General features: G+C 42.8%; 1 protein-coding gene across 1 annotated transcript in view; it reads left to right on the forward strand.

The window, feature by feature from the left end:
- FMNL2 (formin like 2) overlaps window positions 1–20,932 on the forward strand; it is a 318,406-nt gene that overhangs the window by 34,517 nt on the left and 262,957 nt on the right. The window lies entirely within an intron of this gene.

The following is a 20,932-nucleotide window of genomic DNA, read 5'->3' on the forward strand; positions in this document are numbered from 1 at the left end:
GTGGCTTCTTCCACGAATCTGGTTGTGTTGGATTCCACATCAGTAGACAATCCCAAAGCCTGTGTGTTCTCCAAGTAGACGTCAGTGGTTGACTTGACACCACCAGTGAGGTTTGGTCAGTGGGTGACTCTGGGTCAGCGGTCAGCTTCAGTTCAGCCTGGAACTCTGAGTCATTGAACATGTGGATATATGGGAGTATTGAGGGAAAGTCCCAGCCAGGACAGACCAGGTAGTAAGGATGAGGGCCCCTCTGATCATGGTGCGGGTGGGGAATGGTGGGGAGTGCAAGAGGCTGGAGAAGATCAGGAAGCAGGTGGCAGGCCCCCAATGCCACTGTTACCTATTCTTGTTATAGTAGCTTTTCATGGAAGAAGAGCTTTGAGATCTTACCAGTTTACAAGTTAGTGGAGAAACAGTAATCTATGTCTTGAGCCCCTGTTTGGATACTGCAGGCGAGACAATTTGAGTCCTGTTTACATTCATTGCTGACTAGCTTCTCTACCAGCAGTAAGTAGCTCTAAAGATTCTGAAGGAATGGGCAGAGGTACTGAAGCAGGACTCCATGTAACCCTAAATGCTTCTGCCTGAAGATTGTGGGTTATGAGGACCAAGGTATATGAATGTGTGTGTTTATAATAGGACTTGGCACATGGCAAGAACTCAGTGGCCGTTTGATTATGATCTAGTGCAAGCATGTCAAATGTGCGGCCCAAGGGCTGCATGCAGCCCACAATGAATATTTTTGTGGCCCAGCAATTTAACGGTGTGTAAGAAACGTTTTAATAAAAATTTCGTAACTTAATTTTTACAATATCCTGTTATACACAATCCTATATAACAGAAGCCTAGTATGCTAAGTGTCTGACTGTTCATTTGACCATTCAACCAGTTGCTATGATGTGCACTGACCACCAGGGGGCAGATGCTCTGACTGGTAGATTAGCTTGCTGCTGGGGTCTGGCAGATTGGGACTGGGCAAGATTGGTCAGACCTGCCCTGGAGCCCTCCCACAGTCCCTCCCTGGCCCCGATCGTGCACCGGTGGGGTCCCTTGGCCTAGCCTGCACCCTCTCGCAATCTGGGATCCCTCAGGGGATGTCAGAGAGCCGGTTTTGGCCCGATCCCCACGGGCCAGGCCAAGGGACCCCATGAATTTGTGCACTGGGCCCCTAGTTATTAATAACGAACCACAACGTTCGCCAATGACTGATTACTATAATTGTGTTGCATTCATTTCCCTTAACGAGCCTTATGCGCAGGTGCACCATTTCTCTCCACTAAAACGGGCAGTCAATATTTTTAGCAGCCGATTGCCACATCATTAGTTTTGTACTGCCTTGTTTGGTGTGCGCTACAGGAAATATTTCACTTTTGGAGAACAAGGAAAATAGGTTTATCTGTGTTACGCTTATTAATTTGTGCAGTTATTCAGTGACTGGTAAGTTAATGTTCAAGAAAACATTAATTTTTATTAAAATGTTCTATTTTATGTTAATGATTACTTATTCATTTCAGACCTTTGTATTCAGCATGTCTCTACTGAAATAAGCATACATTCCTATGAAAATTGGACGTACATGGTTTGGCTCAGTGGATAGAGTGTCAGACTGTGGACTGAAGGGTCCCAGGTTCAATTCCGGTCAAGGGCACATGCCCAGGTTGTAGGCTCGATCCCCAGTAGGGTGTGCAGGAGGCAGCTGATAATGATTCTCTCTCATTCATTTTTCTATATCTCTCTCCGTCTCCTTCCTCTCTGGGGAAAAAAAAAAAATTGAAGCTTTTGGTTTTTTTTGCGGCCCACATAAACTTAAACCTTGTTTATTTGGACTGTGTTAGTCTTTGAGTTTGACATGCTTGAGCTAGTGTAACCCATTCATATTTAGGGCAAAAAAATGGTAGCTGGCAATGTCAAGTTTAATTCAGACAAGAAGACTTACTAGAAGGTCTTTCTGACACCTATTTTTTTTATTCATTCTATATGGGTTATCTAAAGTCATATGTGTACCTACGGCTTTGTCTTTATCTGTTGGAAATGATCTTGGCTTTTCTTTGACTTTTGTGTTTTTAAGGTTTTACTGTTTGTGAGATCTTAAGCCGAATTTAGAAAGACTTCTTAACCCCTTCCCCGGCAGAAACGTGTATACACGTTTTCACAAAATGTTCTTTTTTCAGTCGTCGACGAGTATACTCGTCTAAAACTTTACCTTCAAAAACCAGCTACATATGTACCATTCTAAATAATTTCATCTAGAAACTTTCTGAGGAAATACTATTCTTAACCACAAAAATGGGAAGAAAAAATAATTACAAACTGTTTTCATAACCAGCATCAAAAATACTATATAGAACCAAAATAAAAAAATTAGTCTGAAAAAGAAACGTTTTTAACAAAAAAATTGTTGGGGAAGGGGTTAAAAACCTCACTATTTGGCTTTCTTGATTTAATTAACAGTTTAACTACAACTGGGTTATATCCCTTCTGAGCTTCTGCCATTGCTTTGTTACAATTATCTTAGGAGTTTGTTTTTTTGTGTGTGTGTTTTTTTTAAAAAAATAACTTAATCAGTGCTTCATCCACAAACCATAAAATTCGTTCTTTTTGGAGTCTATAATTGAGTGGTTTTTAGTATATTTGCAGAGTTGTGTAATCATCATCAGTATTTAATTTGAGAGCATTTTTCTTTCTCCCTTACCTGTTAGCAGTCACTCTCTACTTTCCCTTCCTCCTAGCAATTACTTTTCTACTTTCTTTGTAGGTTTACTTATTTTGAATATTTCGTATAAGTGAAATCAGTCATATAATATGTAGACTTTTGTGACTTGGCTTCCATTAGCATGCCATTTTCAAGGTTCATCCATGTTGTAGCATGTGTCAGTGCTTCATCACTCTTAATGGTTGAATAATATTCCATTGTGTAGCTATATTCCATTTTTAAATCCATCTCTCAGCTGATGGACATTTACGATGTGTCCAGTTTTTGGCTGTTCTGCATGATGCTGCTGTGAGCATTCATGCACAAGTTTCTGTGTGGACATATTTTGGGGGGAGCTGTTCTTGCTTTGTTTTTAGTGGAGGCTTTCAGGGCTGGGACCCTTTGAACTCTGTATGAATCTCTGGCACTGTTGAGAAGAGAGTTCCTCTGAAGTCAGAAAGATCTGCACTGGGGAATTCTACAAGGGGTCAGATGGACTGGTGGGAGTGAGGAAGAAGCTTCGAGCCAGTGCTGTCTAGGAATGCAGAGTTCAGCATGCAGTGTGGCCTTGAGCATTGTGGTCTCCAGCGATCACCTGTCAGATGCCTTATCTGTAGGGGAAGAGTGATGTTACCAATGACAACAGTGACCTCCTCCAGACATTAGTTAAGATTAATGAGTACATCTTGGCTGTGCTAAGCCCTTCCTTTGACTGCTCTCCCTCTCAGAGGCAGCCCTGATAGAGGGCTGAAAGTAGTAAAATCTATGAGTAAGCTGGAGAAATGCAAGTAGTTGTTGCTTTCTTGGGAATAGGGATTATCCTGGGCATGATGATGACCCCAGTTCATTTCCAGCATTCTAAGTGAAAAGTACCAGATGTTGGAAACTTAGGGGCTTGTGATCAGAACCTGTCACAATGAAATAACTGAGCCAAACTGGCGAGGGCTGTAGAATAATTAGTTCTGGAATAACTCTACATCTATATCCTACTGTGGACTTACATATCTGTCAGGCTAGTCACATTTGGATGTGAGTAACTAGATATCCTATATAATAAAAGCCTAATATGCTAAGTGTCGGGTTGTCCATTCAACCAATTGAAACGTAATATGCTAATGATATGCTAAGGCTGCTCAACCGCTTGCTATGATGTGCACTGACCACCAGGGGGCAGACAGTCGACCGGTCGACCAGTCACTATGATGTGCACTGACCACCTGGAGCAGACTCTCCAACTGGTAGGTTAGCTTCCTGCTGGGGTCCAGCTGATCAGGACTGAGCGAGTCAGGCTGGACATGCCCTGGAGCCCTCCTGTGGTCCCTCCCTGACTGGCCAACCTCCTGCATCCCTCCCCAGCCCCAATCTTGCACTGGTGGGGTCCCTCAGCCTGGTCTGTACGCTCTCATAATCTGGGACATCTCGGGGGATGTCGGAGAGCCAGTTTCAACCCGATCCCGCAGGCCAGGTTGAGGGACCCCACTGGTGCACAAATTCATGCACTGGGCCTCTAGTCTATAATAATAAAAGCACAATATGCTAATTAGACTGGATGGCCAAACAGCGGATCGACCCTCTGGATGACCTTCTGGACAAAGCTGGGGCTGCGAGGGCCGAGCCCCTTGCACGAATTTTGTGCATCAGGCCTCTAGTTTATAATATGTATTTCATTTCATGTTTAACCTACTGTTCTGTTTTTTTCTTTATATTTTCTTTTCAGTGTTGGGTTGGCAATCAGAAGACCTAATGTTGATTCTGTTCCACCACCCCCAAACCCTTTCCTGCTGTCTTATTTAGTAAGCATTATCTGTGCGAGTTGCTGAGGATGCAGAATTGATCACAATGTGGTTATGTTCTGGGGGAGCTCCCAGTTCCCTCATGTGTGAAGCTTGGGAAAGGCCTGTCCGCCTTATTGCTTTGTTAGGGCATTTAATAAAGATGCAGATGTGAGACCCTGTAGGCTGCTTATTGTTATACCACCGTCATGTATTGTGAGCATCCTTTCTAATGGGATAGCTGGAAGTGTGGGCTATTAATGAGTCTCTTCACAGAATGAGTTTTCTAGAGAGATTTTCAAGAGTGAAGAAAGATGTGCCTGGGAGCAGGTGCACTAAGAGAACCTTTTCCAGGTGCTGAGAGGGATGATTAGGGAAGGACTGAGTGGTTCTGCTATGAAACAAGCCCAGGGAGAGAATGGAGGCGAAACCCAGCTGTTTGTATCTGTGTTTTCTTATGCTCTCGCGTAGGAGAAATGGGAACTCTGAGATGGCAGAGAGAAGTTGAGTCCTGCTGATGGGGAAGAGAGATTGGTGTTTAGAGACGGATGATGATATTTTAAGGGTCTTTGCAGTGTGTCCACATGCTGGGCACAAGCCATTCAAGTGAGAAGCCACTCTCCTGCTTCAGGACAGGCGCTGGGAAGCGGAGGCTAGGCACGCAGTCACAGCACTGTGTTGGTTTATTGGGCCACCAACCCATTGTTAGTTCTTACACGTTGGTAGTGAACTCTTTTATGACTGTCAGATACTAGTCTGTTTGCAGCAACTTAATGTAAAACTATGATGGTTTGTGGCGAGGCAAATATATTTCCAAATTGTATTGTTTTATTTTAATGGTCTCAGAGTTAGATATATGAGCCATCTTGATACATAGATCAGTGCTTAACTAAGTGAAGCGTTCATATCAGAATATGGTTAACATTCCATTCTTTGTTTGCCTAGCTCTTAATACTCTAGTTTTGCTTTTAAATTTATATCTAGTATTTTTCCAGTTTCCTGTTTAAGCCCCAAATATTTTAACAACTTTCTGAAAATGCAGTAGTCCTAGAAGGGAATGCTTTGCATCAGGTTTGAAAAATAATACTCTGTCTCCAGGACTAGATGGGTACTGTATCCCTAGCTTTGGTATGGTACATGGAATGCTAGGAAAATTTACCAAAAAGGGACATCTTAAATATTTGGGAGGACGGTGATGTTCTTGTGTGTTCTGACTTGACAATTTTGAGTAGACTTTCTTAAATAGACAATATGGCACAAAGATGTGGGACATGATACAGGACTGATAGAAAGGCATTTGTTTAAAGGACTGTCTCTGAGCTGGTCTAGCTGATTATTTTTCTTAAATGTCGTAATCCTAGAAAAAAGTACTGAAATCTGTGAAAATGGAGAGGTGGGTGAGAATTCAATAGCTTTATGAAAATGTCGACAAATACATAAAGTAGAAATAGGTGCAGCCTTATCAGAACCAGACCTAGATGTGGACAAAAAGGTGAATTAAAAAAAAAATGTTCCTGCTGCTACCCTTTGAATATGAAGCTAGTTAATTGTCACCAGTCACTCTCTGTTTGCTCCTCATTGTATAGCACTTATGTGGCTGTGTCTTTCTGGGCTTTGGGCAGCCAAGATCAAGGTCAATTCATCTTTGAATTCCCAGCAGCAGCACGGTGCCTGGCACCTAGAAGGTATTCATTGACTGTGGGTTGAGTGAATGAACTGGTTGTATGTGCAAAATGGGATCCGTGTGTTTGAGCCAAGGGAACCCCTTGTCAACCTTGGTGAGCACACAGCTGGGAAAGCTTTGTGCTCGCGTAGCGATCTAGCAGCTGGAGTCTTTTGTCAAAAGTGAGAACACCCTCTCTTTCTGATTTTTATTGAGACAACAATGTTGTGTCCATACTCTCCTAATTGTATGCAGTAACGTCTCAGAAGTTTATGAGGTACTTACTTGTAACCATAAACATTTCCCACTCCTGGCAGGGAGAAGTCAGGGTAAAGCTGAAGGGACTGGACCGCTCATTCTTCCCCCTCATCCTGGGCCTTCACACCTCTGCACCTTGGCTCAGTTTCTCGCTTCACCTGGAATGTCCGTCCTCTCTGGTCTTCCTGTTTGCTGCCCTCTAATAGATTTCTCTCCAGGTTATATCCATCCTACTAGGCCGAGCTCATATCTAACATGTGTGAAAAGACTATCTTTTGAATCAGTGGGAAAAAAGTGTTTTTTTCTTGCCCCGTATACCCAGTACAGGTAGTTTGCAGATGACTGTGTAGTTTGTTTTGCACAGTTGCCTATCATACTGTGGCTACGGTGCAGTCTCGGTGAAACCTCGCCAGTTTGAAAGCATGAGAGGCAGCAACAATGAGATAATATTGGCATTATCAGTTACTGATTGCAGTTTATAGCAGATTACTTAAACCGAGCCTTAGTTTTCTCATACGCAAAAAGGACTTGGTAAGACGAAGTGGGAGAATGTCTATGATGCTGAGGAATGGCTCTACTAAGGTAGGTGCCTAATAAGTAGAGGTTCCTTCCCTTCTCTTTGTTTCAAATGGTGTAAAAGGAACCTTGTTTTGAAATCCAGAGTTGCTAATCTCACCAAGTCTGGTCTAAGGACATTGATTGCTACATATTTGTCATTAATTTTGGTAACACTTGACCTGTTTTTCTGAATTGCTTTAAGCAGGTGAGATTGATGTTACCTGTGATTAAAGTTCAAGAAAGACTGATAGCCTCAGAAGCAGAGATGATCATGAGAGCAAAGGACTTTGAGAATGTTGGCCATTGTCTGGCTGGTGTGGCTCAGTGTTAAGTGTCCACCTGTGAACCAGGAGGTCAAGGTTTGATTCCAGGTCAGGGCACCTGCCTGAGTTTCAGGCTCGACCCCCAGTGGGGAGGTGCAGGAGGCAGCTGATCACTGATTTTTCTCTCATCATTGATATTTCTAGCTCTCTGTCCCTCTTCCTTCCTCTCTGAAGTGAAAAGAAATTATATATATGTGGATGAAAGGGGCCACACGTTGACCTGACAAGCGCAGGGAAGGCCTGCATGACGGTCTTGCAAACTCAGAGACCTACATTAACCACGAAGGATGGTCTGAAATTAAACTTTAACTAAAAGCAGTTATGGTGAATAGTCACCTCCTGGGCCCATATTTTCCCTAACAGGGTCAACCTTTACCTTCACTGAGCCTCTCATGTGCATCCATGATAACATATGCATCCATGATAACATATTCCTGAAATGACTAGGTAACTTGTAACTTCCCTTTTTCAGGACCCCTTGGGGCACAACCCTATGTGCCTGGGCGCCAGGACAGATACCACAAATTCCTTCATTGTTATCTGTTAATTGTTTCTGCACCCACCTAAGTATGTGTCTATCATTTTACTTTTTATCTAATCCCAGAGGTTTCCCCTGCTTTGCTTTCTCCCACCTGTCTAATCTATCATCAATGGATTTCATGTAACTCGCCTATGTCCCCTCCTTTGATTGCAATGTATAAAAATAGATGGAAAAAAACCATGCCATTCTCTGGAGCATTACCCCAATCCGTTTAGATGTTGCTTCCTGGCAATTGTGGACAGTTTGGCTCAAATAAACTCACAAAAATTCTTTACAGGTTTGAATGTTTTTACATTAATATCCTATATAATAAAAGCCTAATAGCAAATTGTCCCCTCGAAGGGGAGTTCAACCACTCGCTATGACGTGTGCTGACCACCAGAGGGCAGCTCAGAACATGGTGGACGTTGGCGATGTGCTGTGACCTCTTGCTGGCCACCTGGGGGCGCGGGTGACGGGGACGGAGGTGTGGTGAGAATGCGGGGTGTCTGCCAAACTTGCTCTCATTCCCCCTGCTACACCTCCCTGAGATGCTAGGGCATGTGCTCTGGGGAAGCCCCTGTGCTCAGGTGCTGGGCCCCCGCGAGGAGCCCGCCCCGCACCTGTGCAGCCTCGTCCAGGTGAGCTGGGCCGCAGCCCCTGGGACCGCAGTGGCCAGTCGGGCTCCCCGTGGGTTCACGCAGGAACCAGTCTGCGAGGCTGGCCGGAAGAGAGTGCACTGCCCACCTGGCTTCTGTGCAGCGCCATTGGGCGGCCCAGAAGCCCACGCTGTGCCCCAGCCTGTGGCGTCCAGCCACACTCACCACATCTCTGTGTGGGGACTCAGGTGCTCTGACTCAGGCGGAGGGGGGTGTCTGGGGGCCCAGGTGCTGCCCAGGGCCCAGAGGTCAGCTGGGACCTGCCCTTCCACGCCAGACGCTCTTGCTTTGATTGCCGACCAAGCCTGGGAACCAACCTGTGCATGAATTTCGTGCACCTGGCCTCTAGTATGTATGTATATGTGTGTGTGTATGTGATGGACATTTTTTTCCATTAAAGGGAAAAAATGTTGGCCATGGTGTATTTAATAAATCTTTGCTCGGTGTGCAGGGCTTCCCTAAGAGGAGGGGTTTCCTGATCTCTGAGTACACACAACCCCTGTTTGCCTCCAGATCTCCAGGGATGCTCTCTGCTGGGGAAGCAATGGGAGGAGCTTCTTGTTTGAATATCTTTGTTCACAGCTGAGATCTTATTTGAAGTTCTTCTCTTCAGCAAAAAGAGTGGAGTGGAGACTGGTTTAGTAGTCCTGCCCTTGGGGTGGACGGTCACAAGAGTCATAGCCTTTATTCCAGATTCTGAAGTGACAGTTGTTTTAAATGCATCTCAGTGCTGGGAAAGCGGGAGCTGTTACTGTGAACCAGGGCTGTACTCTACACCTTTGCTGTGTCATTTAAAAAAAAAAGATTAAAATGCAGTAATGTTTTAAATGGACCACTTCAAGAAACCCTGTCACTCCTGACTAATTAGCATAACAAATAGCAAAACAGATTGTTGTTATCAGTTTTAACTATTTTGTTCTGCTTTTTGAAGCACTTAATAGAAGGTAAAGGTACTTATGGAAACGACACTCTCAGTGGCAACACAGACACCTGAATGGCTCCCAGGGAGCTGACTCACCCACAGATGGTGCCCATTTTTGTATGGAGGTTTTGTGCTGGCCGATTGCATTTACATCTGCACTAGACTTGTCTTAATCAGGATGAACCGGGAAGTGGCTCTGTGTGCCTCCGCCCTACTTCCCCTGGTGTTACCCAGGGTTCTCCCTGAGGGGATCCTAGGAGGCTTCTGGTAATAGTGTGGGGGAGATCTCTTCTGACCCTCCTGGCTGCTTTCTCAGTCATGTGAAAAGCAGGACATAACAGAGGTTGGAAGGGAGCCCACCCACCTCCATAGCCTGAGGCTAACAGAAGTTGGCTTAGGAGTCACTTTAGGCTTAGCTTAAACTCTGACTTTATTATTGAGGCTCTTAAACATGGGAGTGTGGTGAGGGGGACCAAAAGGGCAGAGAGAGGTAAAATAAAAGTCTTAATCTCTGGGAGGAGAGATGCTGCTGTTAAATTTCCTTCCCCTAGGAACTCGAGGAAGGGCGAGGGCTCTGGAAATCTAGGCGGAACTTTTAGGTATAGACTCTTGAGCGGTCATACCCCTTTTTGCTTGTTTGCTTTGTAGTTTGGGAGGCAATACTGTGGTAGGCAGTTAGACCAACATGGACAGAACAAGGACGACGGGCCAGGTACAAAAGGTCACCAGGGCGGAAAGCTCCAGGTGCCTAGCAACAGGTCAAACTGGGAAAACAAGGAACTCATGCCCCCCAGGGTAACCTTTTCTCCCCAGGCAGATTGCTAGTCATGCCAGTTAGACCCCCTTAGAAGGGGAACCAACAAGGGGCTGGAGAATGGCCCTTAAGCATTAAGCCCTCAGGACAGTGAGATTCTGACCCACATCAAATACATCTAGGACTCAGTTGTGTTTCAGCTTCAGGCCCAGAAAAGCAGCAAAACCGGACAAGTGACACCTCAGCTGACCTCAGGATCAGCACTGGATAATGACTCCATGCTGTGGTGCCAACCAATCTACCAACCAGTCATTGGAGATCATGACTCTAAAAGGACATACCTGGAAAGCTGATGAATATGTTATTGAGATCCTCCCCTGGGCCCTTCCCTAAAATCTCCTTTAAAGGCCCCTAGGACAGAGGACCCAGCATGCTTTCCTCAGGAGAGGAGCATGCCCTTGCCTTTCCCAATCCGCCCCCCCACCCCCCATCCCCAGGCACATTTCCTTTACCATTCTCTTTTCTAAGCTCCAAGAGCTCTTCTTTTGCCTCTGTAACTTGTTTCTTGAGCCCTTCTTCTACCGCTCACTTCTACCTCTGTGACTGTTAAAAGAAACTTTCTCTTATAGTTGGAGTCTTGGCTCTGAATTCTTTCTTAGCCAGAACTCAGATATCAAAATTGCTGAACCAAGATTGGGTCTGACTCCACCATGATAACATCTGGTGCTGTTCTTGCCGCCAACAATACTGTGTTCAGCTCTCAATTTGGGTTTTGTAACCATGAAGAAGTAAATTTTCTTTTTCATTTTGGAATTTGTTTCTTGCAGTAATAATCATTTGTTCTTCATGCAGAATGTTATAAACTTACCTTATAAAACTCTGAATGTAGTAAATGCTCCATAAGAGATAGCTGATATTAATAACAGTATAATTTTAATGAAAATGTGTTATTATTATTATTATTATACTAGAGGCCTGGTGCACGGATTCATGCACAGGTGGGGTCCCTCAGCCTGGCCTGCACCCTCTCACAATCCGGGACCCCTCGGGATGTCGGAGAGCCAGTTTTGGCCTGATCCCTGCAGGCCAGGCTGAGGGACCCTCCAATGCACGAATCCATACACCACGCCTCTAGTATGCATATAAGATCTTTGGTTAGCCCTAGCTGGTTTGGCCTGGTAGATAGAGCGTCGGCCTGAGGACTGGAGGGTCCCAGGTTCAATTCCGGTCAAGGGCATGTACCTTGGTTGCAGGCACATCCCCAGTAGGGTGTGTGCAGGAGGCAGCTGATCGATGTTTCTCTCACATTGATGTTTCTAACTCTCTATATCTCTCTTCCTTCCTGTCTGTAAAAAAATTCAATAATATATTTGTAAAAAAAAAATCTTTGATTAATCTCTTCCCGTCCTTTCCTCTGCCCCATTCCCTCTGAGATTCATCAGTCTGTTCCATGTTTCCATGCCTGTTCATTGAGCATCTGTCCCCTGGTGGTCAGTGTGCATCATAGCTACCGGCCGAATGGTGGAATGGTCGCTTAGGCTTTTATATACACACACACACACACACACACACACACACACACACACATTTTTCGAATGGTAGCTATATAAGTTATTTTTGAATGGTAACAGCAGACTCAGTGCTCTTTTTCTTTTGAAAATTACTGTCACAGTTAACTTTGGAAAGCCAAGAAGGTCATTGAAGAACTCCTAGCCATCCCCAAACTTAAAGTAAATTAGGACATTTTCTTCATCTTGAAGGATTGTGATTATTTATGCTGAAGGAATGAGCAGAAGTCATCATGCAGTTTGATCATTAGCATCTGTTTTATTTAGAGAATGTTGACATCACACACTAGGAATTTGTAAAACTTTTGTGCGTGTGCCCCTCCCCCCATGTGTCAGGATAGCAACCATGTGCTGTACAGATCTCATCCTTTATATTTACTAGTTGTATTGTCAGAATTGTGTCAAGTAAAATCTCACTCTTGGCTAGCATGTATTTGGAATTGCCCTTTGGTATAATAAGGAAATAGGAATATTAATTGCCACTTAATGCCTACTTTGTACTTATTTAATTTTCATAGCAGCTTTGCAAAGTCGGAAACAGATTCTGAGGAGTGAAGTAATTCACTCAAAGTCTTAATGACAGATTAAAAGGTAACAGCACCCAGGTTGTCACTAAGAATTCCAAAGCCCATTTTCTCTTTCCTATTTAAGTGGTTGAACATATACATTTTCCCATATTTCTTATTTATTTATTTTTTAAAATATATTTTTATTGATTTCAGAGAGGAAGGAAGAGGGAGAGAGAGAGCTAGAAATATCAATGATAAGAGAGAATCATTGATTGGCTGCCTCCTGCACGCCCCCCACTGGGGATCGAGCTCGAAACCTGGGCATGTGCCCTTGACCGGAATCAAACCTGGAACCCTTCAGTCTGCAAGCCGGCGCTCTATCCACCGAGCCAAATCAGCTAGGGCCATATTTCTTTTTATGATGCCTTGTCCTCACTCTAAAGAAATGGGATATCTTTAGAAGTTGTGTGTGTTGAGGTGGAGCTTGGGACCTGGGGTGGAGGCATCACTGTTGCTGGCCAGGCAAGGGGCCAGGTCATGGGGTGATTATGGGTAGGAGTCAGCAGGTGGGAGCTATGGTCTGGTAGGTGGCTGACATTAATGACAAGCCAGCAGAGTCCTCTTTTTTGGATCCTCACCCGAAGATATTTTTCCATAGATTTTTAGAGAGAGTGGAAGAGACAGGGAAAGAAAGAGAGAAATATCGATGTGAGAGAAACACATCGATTGATTGCCTCCTGCATGTGCCCTGACCAGGGCACATGCCCTTCACTGGTATCGTACCCGGGACCCTTTGGTCTGCAGGCAGATGCTCTATCCACTGAGCCAAATCGGCTGGGGCCAGCTGAGTCCTCTTGATCAGTGACTGTTTCCGCAGGGATAGGAGCACAGCCCCCCTCAGGCTTCATGAGGGGTGGAGCATCCTTCAAGCATCACAAAAGAAGGATGCTTCTCTCCTTGGCAGCCTATTGTATCTCTCAGGTTCTCTCTCATCCCGTGGAGTCTTAGCTCTTAAGAGGCTTGGATCTGGATTTTGGAAAGCAAGGGGAGCATCTTACCTCAGTTAAGGTTGGCCTTCCCTGGTCCAGGGCCTGCACATCCTTCTAAAATCTCTTAAACTCCCTGCTGCTTCCACGAAAGGAAGAAAAAAAATAGCTACACCTGTAGGTTTATTTTCTTGTTTCTTCAATGACATTCCTTTATCTTTTAGTCCTAAAAGAGCAATCAGCTAACCACTAATCCATTTAAATGGGGCCAGTAAAAGTGTGTGTGTCGGAGAGAGACGTCCTTTTTAGTAGGGAGCTCCAGGTCCATGCTGTCATCCTTGGTGACGCTGGCAGTGAGAATTTGCATCCAGAGGCCTCCCAGCGGTGGGGTTGCTCCTGTGTTCCCCTTATGCCTATTTGCCGAAGGAGTTAACAGTGACCCTTTGAACCCTGAACTATCCGTTTTTGGTGTGAGTGTCTAAATTGGGAGTGAAATGATGGGCTCTTGACCTGAGTTGCAGGTCCATTCTCCTCCAGATAGTAAGGATGAAGGAGAATCCCATCCCAAGAAGGCAGAAGAGAGGGCGGGAGGCCGGGGGTGGGGAAATAGCATGGTGGGTTTGCAAAGCGCTGGCAGCTTTGAAGCTCAGGCTGACGCCTTTTACTACATTGTGTTCTCACAAATATGCTTCCAATAAAAACAATTTGAAAGGCAAAATATAAAATTCTTCCATTTGGGAGCACCTTGCTGAGATCTAGGGTAGTTGTTTAAATTGTGCTGTGATTAGAACCAGACCCTGAGAATGTGTAATATGTTGTCAGACCAGATGGTCACATGATGTTCTGTGTCCTGGTGAGTTTGAATTAAGGACCTCCCGCCCCTCTCACAAATGGGTTGGCGGGGACCCTGGCTGGGAAAAGGTCTGTTTGAGGGCCAAAGTGTCATTCAACTGATTTCATCTCTGCAAGAGTTTACTCTAGCAATCTTATCGGTATTTGTTGCTTTTTTACTTTAATTGGGTTTTTAGGCATGTGCTTTGTGGTTTATTCATGAAGTTATTTTTTATTATTATTATTTTTAATGACAAATGAGAACTATCAAAATGGTTGCTGTGAAGGCCTAAATGATGTTCTTATGCTGTGGATTTTCTTCAAATGACCAACTTAACCATGTGAGAATGCTTCAGCAGGTTGGCTGCCCCATTGTACTTGGTAGTGTCTTTTTTAAAAAATATATATTTTATTGATTTTTTCACAGAGAGGAAGGAAGAGGGAATAGAGAGTTAGAAACATCCATGAGAGAGAAACATCGATCAGCTGCCTCCTGCACACCCCCTACTGGGGATGTGCCCACAACCAGGGTACACGCCCTTGACCGGAATCGAACCTGGGACCTTTTCCCGTGGTTGTTGACAATGGAAGGCAGGACATTTTAAGGAAACAAGGAAATGAGATGAGCTTGTTTTCCTACTCGCTGACCTTGCTGAGGCTTTTCACTGATCTTGGAATTTGTTCACCAATGGTCTTGGTGAAAGGAAGGCAATGTATGGAGTTCTACCAGTGAACTCTGGTCCTGGGGGCATGCTTTCACCCTTGATCTGTAAATGGGAGTGTGATATGAACCTCTGCTTAGAACCTACCTTAGCTCACCTGTGTGATGCCTCCTTATTACAGGATCTCTGCTGTTGCTACTTGTGTCTTTACCTTCTCCGTGAGAATCGTACACTTTAGTAGTTCTGTGATTTTTAAGGTACCTCTTAACTTGGTAGAGTCAGGGCAGGTAGTAAGTAGTTTGCCTATTTATTCATTAACTCATTCAACAAACTTCAGGCATCAGTGTATCACTTTTTAATTATCAGTCTCCTTTGCTAATTATCTTTTGACTTTCATGCTGTTGACCTTATATATGCCTCTCTTTCTTTAGGACTTTGGTGACCTTTTTCTTGTTTTAGCAGTTATTGTCTGTCTGATTTAATATTATTGCTTTGGGGCCTGGGGACTTCTTACTCAGAGGTGTTTTTCATTGACCTGGATAAACTTACAAGCAAGTTACCATAAATCACTAACTTTTGACATTCCCTCAGTTCCCATTTCTGTATTAAATATTCAGCGTGGTCTAATTAAACACATTAAGTAGCAATACAGAAGGAAGCGGTTTCTATTTCAGAGTGCATTTAATTCCTCTCAACAGTAGGTAGAGATAAGCTTTGTTGCTTCTGGAGAAGAGAGGACTCTCCTGGACACAATTTGCTGTTCTTTCTTCCTGACTCTTCCACATTCTTTACCATTTGTCCAAGAAGCTTGAGGGAAGATGGGTTAAAAGAAAAAGGTCGTGTAGAGGGCTGGTTCCCAGGTATTTTATGAAAAAGTGTGGCTTGTCTTAGGGTTAAGGCCTTTCTGAGAAAGAGGAATGAGTTTATCATGGCTTTGTAGGTGACACTAGGTCCATGCCTTACAAGGTCTGAGTTACAAGCTGTGGTCCCTAAGGTCTGTGCTGTTGCTAGGCTCCCATGAAGTTGTAGTTGGACAGGCCACACTGTGGTGGAAAATGATTTTGTGTTATCTCTATTGGGTGAGTCACTCGCCTATGTTTCTACCTAGACAGATGCTTTTCATAATGACAGGCACTGCCTAGGGCCTTGTTTTAGTAGTAGGCCTTTGATAAATGTTTAAATTTAATTGCTTGCTGACTTGTTGAATACTGAAGTGTGATTACTTTAAGCCTAGTACATTGGAACTAAAAACTGCTATTCAGTCACAAAATAGAAAATTCTTTTATTTCTTTTAAAAAATATGGGAAGTATAAAACCCAGTTACAAAATAAGCCTAATGGAGGAAGAGTGTGACTTAGGGGAAACCTGGGTGTCCCGTTATTACTGCCTTCAGTAGCAGAGAGGCTCAGTTCATGCTAGTGTTTGACTTTGAACTCCATGCATAATGTCTGGGAATTGACTGGCAACCTCCCGGTGTGTGAGCCATCGCTCAGCCCACTGAGACACACCAGCCGGGCTGTACCTGTCTACTTTTATTTACAGAATTCATGACTGTTTTTTTTTTAAACAAAAATAACCACTTTAGTCTTCACTAAAAAACAATTATTAAAAAGTTTTGGAAAACATTTTTAATCAAACTTGTCAAGTGGTGATTTACAGGGCAGGACGCACTATGCTGAATAGGTTTCTCTTGAACATAGGCAGAGATAACGTTGAGGAATGAGTTGGAAACTCCTTGCAGCCATTACACTTTCTCGGGGAATGAGTAGAAACAGTGTTGAGTAGGAAGCAGTGCTGCTCCCTGCTTGGAGGATTTGCCTTCCTGAGCAGACTCCTGGGCCTGTTGAAAACCCAGCTGCTCTCCTGCTCTTCTGATAGGTGTGGAGAGTGCTGTCTGTCAGGAAGTGCCAGCTTTGTGTTCTGGGTGGGCCATGAGCGATTCCAGTAATCACCAATGCAATTAAACCAGTTTCCTCCCAAACAAATACTGTTGTAATTAAGAGATCACTTAATCTTCAATCTTAAAAGAAGTGTTTTCATTTATTGTTTGTTCATTACATTTGCCTTTTGAGCTAGGTATCACCATTCTGGGAAACCTTGAGATCCATGATTTCCACAATAAGTTTTATAGATCCAAGAGCTATTTTAGAACCTCCACCTACACACCTTATTGAAGGCACTCAAGATCATGGTCTCTGTGTTTTGAAACTAAGACATTCTCAACCTTTCCTTCAAAGTCATTCCTGGAGTTTACCATCAAGGAATTCTTCCTCATATTTGCTTGAATGACTGTAACTTTGCACATGTTCTTTAAAATTGTTTTGTCCTTTTGTTATTGGAAAGTTTTATTATCCTTCTGATAATTAAGTTAATATTTTAAGAGTTAGGAAGCCTCTGCTTTATTATCTTTTCTTAGATGACAAAGATTCATAAAGATTCTAGTGGCATTTATTTTGCTCTCCCTGATGATACCATTTAGAGCTGAAAAGCCATAATTGAGGTTAGCCCTCACAGAGGATGAAAATGCTTGTGTATTAAAGATCAATTAAAACGATTGAAGGTAAGGGATCAAAGAAGTGTTATCTTTACTTCTCTTCTGCCTGAATTAGAAGGCATCTGTAATAACGGCTGAGTAATTCAAGTGCCCAGTGTCAGCACAGGTGGGTGTTTTTTCTTTTAAGTTGCTGATGTTCTAATGCCATTGCAGCACCTTCTGATTGATAGCTAGTGCACAAGTCTTCAAAACAAAGCAAGTTAGTGTCCCTTTTGAACTAACGTGCCATTAGAATCAGTGAACCAGATATTGAACATTACCGAGGAAGTCACATTTGTGGGTGTCTGTGCCTGTCTACTTAAAAATAAATGTTTTTATTGATTTTAGAGAGAGATGAAGGGAGAGGAAGAGAGAGATAGAAGCATCGATGAGAAAGAAATATCAATCGGCTGCCTTCAGCACGTCCCATACTAGGGATTGAACCCACAACCCAGTGCCCTGACTGGGAATCAACTGGCAACCTCCTGGTGCATGGGCCACACCACTGAGCCACACCAGCCGGGCTGTACCTGTCTACTTTTATTTACAGAGCTCATGACTATTTTTAAACAAAAATAACCACTTTAGTCTTCACTAAAAAACAATTATTAAAAATAGCAAAGTTAGCGTGGCCAGTAGTATACGTCAGTAAATACTAAAGAAACTTTTTATTGATTTACAAACAATAGTAAAGAAAAGTATTTTACTTTACGTCTTATGCTATTCCCCAATTCCAACTGCACTGGGAGGTGGTATGAATGAAGAGAGCATTTTGTCTTTCCCAGAAGAGGCTACCAGGATATGAAGGAGATACTTACCTTGTCTTAAGACACTTTGGTCTTTAACTCTGAATTTTTACATACCTCTTGGAAATTAGAACTAATTTATACCCTCATTTGTGATGCCACGTTATAATGAGAAAGGTAATTGTTCAGCTAAAGTATGAAAACATGTGACTTCAAGGAGACAAAGGCAGATAGGATAGAAAGTTGACAACTTTCACAACCTGGTTTGAGAGGGTTGTTACTGTCCTTTCTTATCTAAGCTGAGTTATGAATGAATATGGTAGCAGTGGTAACCACACCCTTTTTGTGTTTTATTTCTTCAAGTACCATCTGTTCTGGCAGCTTTACCTAAAGCACAGATTCCCAAACTTGCAACCTGAATTACAGCACTACGACTTTGTGAATTGTACCCAGAGGCGGAAGTCAGTGTCTAAACTTGATTCAGCCACTCATGTCTTTTGGGCACCAACAATGTAATGTGTTAGCTCTTGTTTCAATGTACCCATGATAGACAGCATTGTCTGTTGATTTTCCCAAAAATCTTTCCTAATTAGTGAGGTCAAAGAGATTCTTTGAGTTTGAAGGTGAAAGTGAACATTTTCTACATTATTAACCACTTATATTTTTCTTCTGCTTAAGAAAAAGAAAATCTCCATCACCTATTTATTTATTGGGCCTCATTGTTTGTCTTATGCGTAGCCTTTTTATAATAGGTCAGAGGTCAGCTAACCTTCTTATCGAAGTGGCAGATAGTAAATACTTAGGCTTTGTGGTCCAGGTAGTTTCTGTCCCAGGTACTCGGCCCTGCTACTGTAGGGTCCAAGTGGCCTCCACAGTAGGCAGACTAGTGAGCGTGGCTGATCTCCATATGGACACTGAAATGTGAATTTCAGATTGTTTTTACATACCCTTGAAATAATCTTCCTTTTCATTTTTCAACCATTTAAAAATGTAAAAACCACTATTAACTCATGGGCTGTGCAAAAATGGGCAGAGGGCTGGATTTGGCCCATGGACCATAGTTTGTTAACCCTTGTAATAGATGATATCTCATTTAATTTTTTTACTGTTTTTTCCCACTTCCCTCTTTAGATTAGCATTTTAGACCATAGAAGTTAAACTTTTTTTACATTATCAAAGAAATTTAATTTTCTGGCCCAGCCGCTGTGGCTCGATGGTTGAGCATAGACCCATGAACCAGGAGGTCACAATTTGATTATGGGTAGGGCACATGCCTGGGTTGCAGGCTCGATCCACAGTAGGGGGCATGCAGGAATAGCCGATGGATGATTCTCTCTCATCATTGTTTCTATCTCACCCTTTCCCTTCCTTTCTCTGAAATTAATAAAAACGTATTAAAATATAAATTTCTGATTAGTTTTGCCATTATTTTGAAAGTGAGACTGTTCTTGCTAAAGATTGAACCCCAAAATACACATGATATAATTCTGGTGTTAGAAAATTATTTTTTAAAGGATTAACTTTAATTCATTTGGAATTTATTTTGATGTTTAGTGGGATTAGCGATCTAATTTGTTTTCATGTAGCAAACCAATTGTGGATCATTTTTAAATTCCATAGTATTGAGATCCCAGCTGTGTCTTGGGTGCTTTTGATCTCAGTCTTGCATCATTATAATGCCCCCCTTTTCACTTATGGGCAAGAAGCATGGGACCAACAAGTGATGCCAATTCCACTTAGTTCTTGGCTTCTCTCTTTCTGTTTGAGCTTTATTGGGCAGTCAATTGGAACCCCTGTAGACATACTAGATACATGAGGAAATAGTCCCCTAAAAAGAGAGCTTATTTTATCTACATGCATATTTTTCATGAGGAATGACAACCTGATCTCCACCCTAAGAAACAAATGTGCAGGTAATAGTTTATATAACAAACATTAAATTTTGGCTTTTGCTTTTGGAAAATATTGTTGTCTGTCTATCTATCATCTATCTATCTATCTATCTTGCCTGTAAGGTTTGGCAAGAATTTTCTTTTGTTTCGTCATTATAGGTGTGCTAAAGTGACTCAGAATATAAAAAACCTGTCTACTGAAAATTATAAATCTTAAATTTGCAGGAATGGTTTTCTTACTCTTGAGACTTACAAACCTGTCTGCTCCTAATTCAGTTGACTATGAAGAATAGACACACTGCTTTTATTTTCTGAGGGCACCAAAGAGTATTCCTCCTGAACCACAGTGCTGTTAGTGTCAGTGACGGATTTGCCTTAAGTTATTTTTTGCGCGGAGCTGTACTTTTTACAAACTCTGCTAAGATTCCTTTCTAATTCTTTGGTTTGCAGAAGAAAGTTTCTGCTGCAGAGTCCTTCCTCTGATCAGCCAGCATTTGCAGTTAGAATGTTTTTCAGACTTTTCTATTTTCCCACTGGATTGCCATGTAGTGTGTGAAATGAGGTGGCAAACTTCACACAGGAGTTAAAGAGATGAGTAGTGCTGGGGATACAGGTGATGGAAAGTACAACTTGCCCACAAGTTTTAGATGAGAGGTTGAACGAAATGTCTTAATCCAAAGAGGAACAACTTCAGTCCAAGGTGCTTTTTGGTTGAAATGAGATTCATTGCTTGATTACGCTCCAGATGGGCTGTGAGCTTCGCTTAGGAAACGGGTTCCAATTTTGTGTCTTTACAGTGGTCTTCAGCTACCATCTGGACTAATCTCTTAAAATTAAAGTGGAATTAGATGTGATTGTTTGACTTGAAATTTGAAGCCTGTGTTTGTGTTTAGCAAGACTACCAGGATATACTTAGAAGTTGTGTTCCACATCCCCCACCCTATATGTATTTGAAGAAAAATTAAAAAATCAATAGACCCACATAAAATGAGAGGCTAGTGTGGAAATGGCCTTGAATTCCTGTTTGTAAGCCAAATTTATTTTTATAAGCCTTTAACGGAAGACAGCTTGTTCTTCTTTGGAT

Source organism: Myotis davidii, unplaced genomic scaffold, assembly GCF_000327345.1.
Source record: "Myotis davidii unplaced genomic scaffold, ASM32734v1 scaffold753, whole genome shotgun sequence".
NCBI classification, from domain to species: domain Eukaryota; kingdom Metazoa; phylum Chordata; class Mammalia; order Chiroptera; family Vespertilionidae; genus Myotis; species Myotis davidii.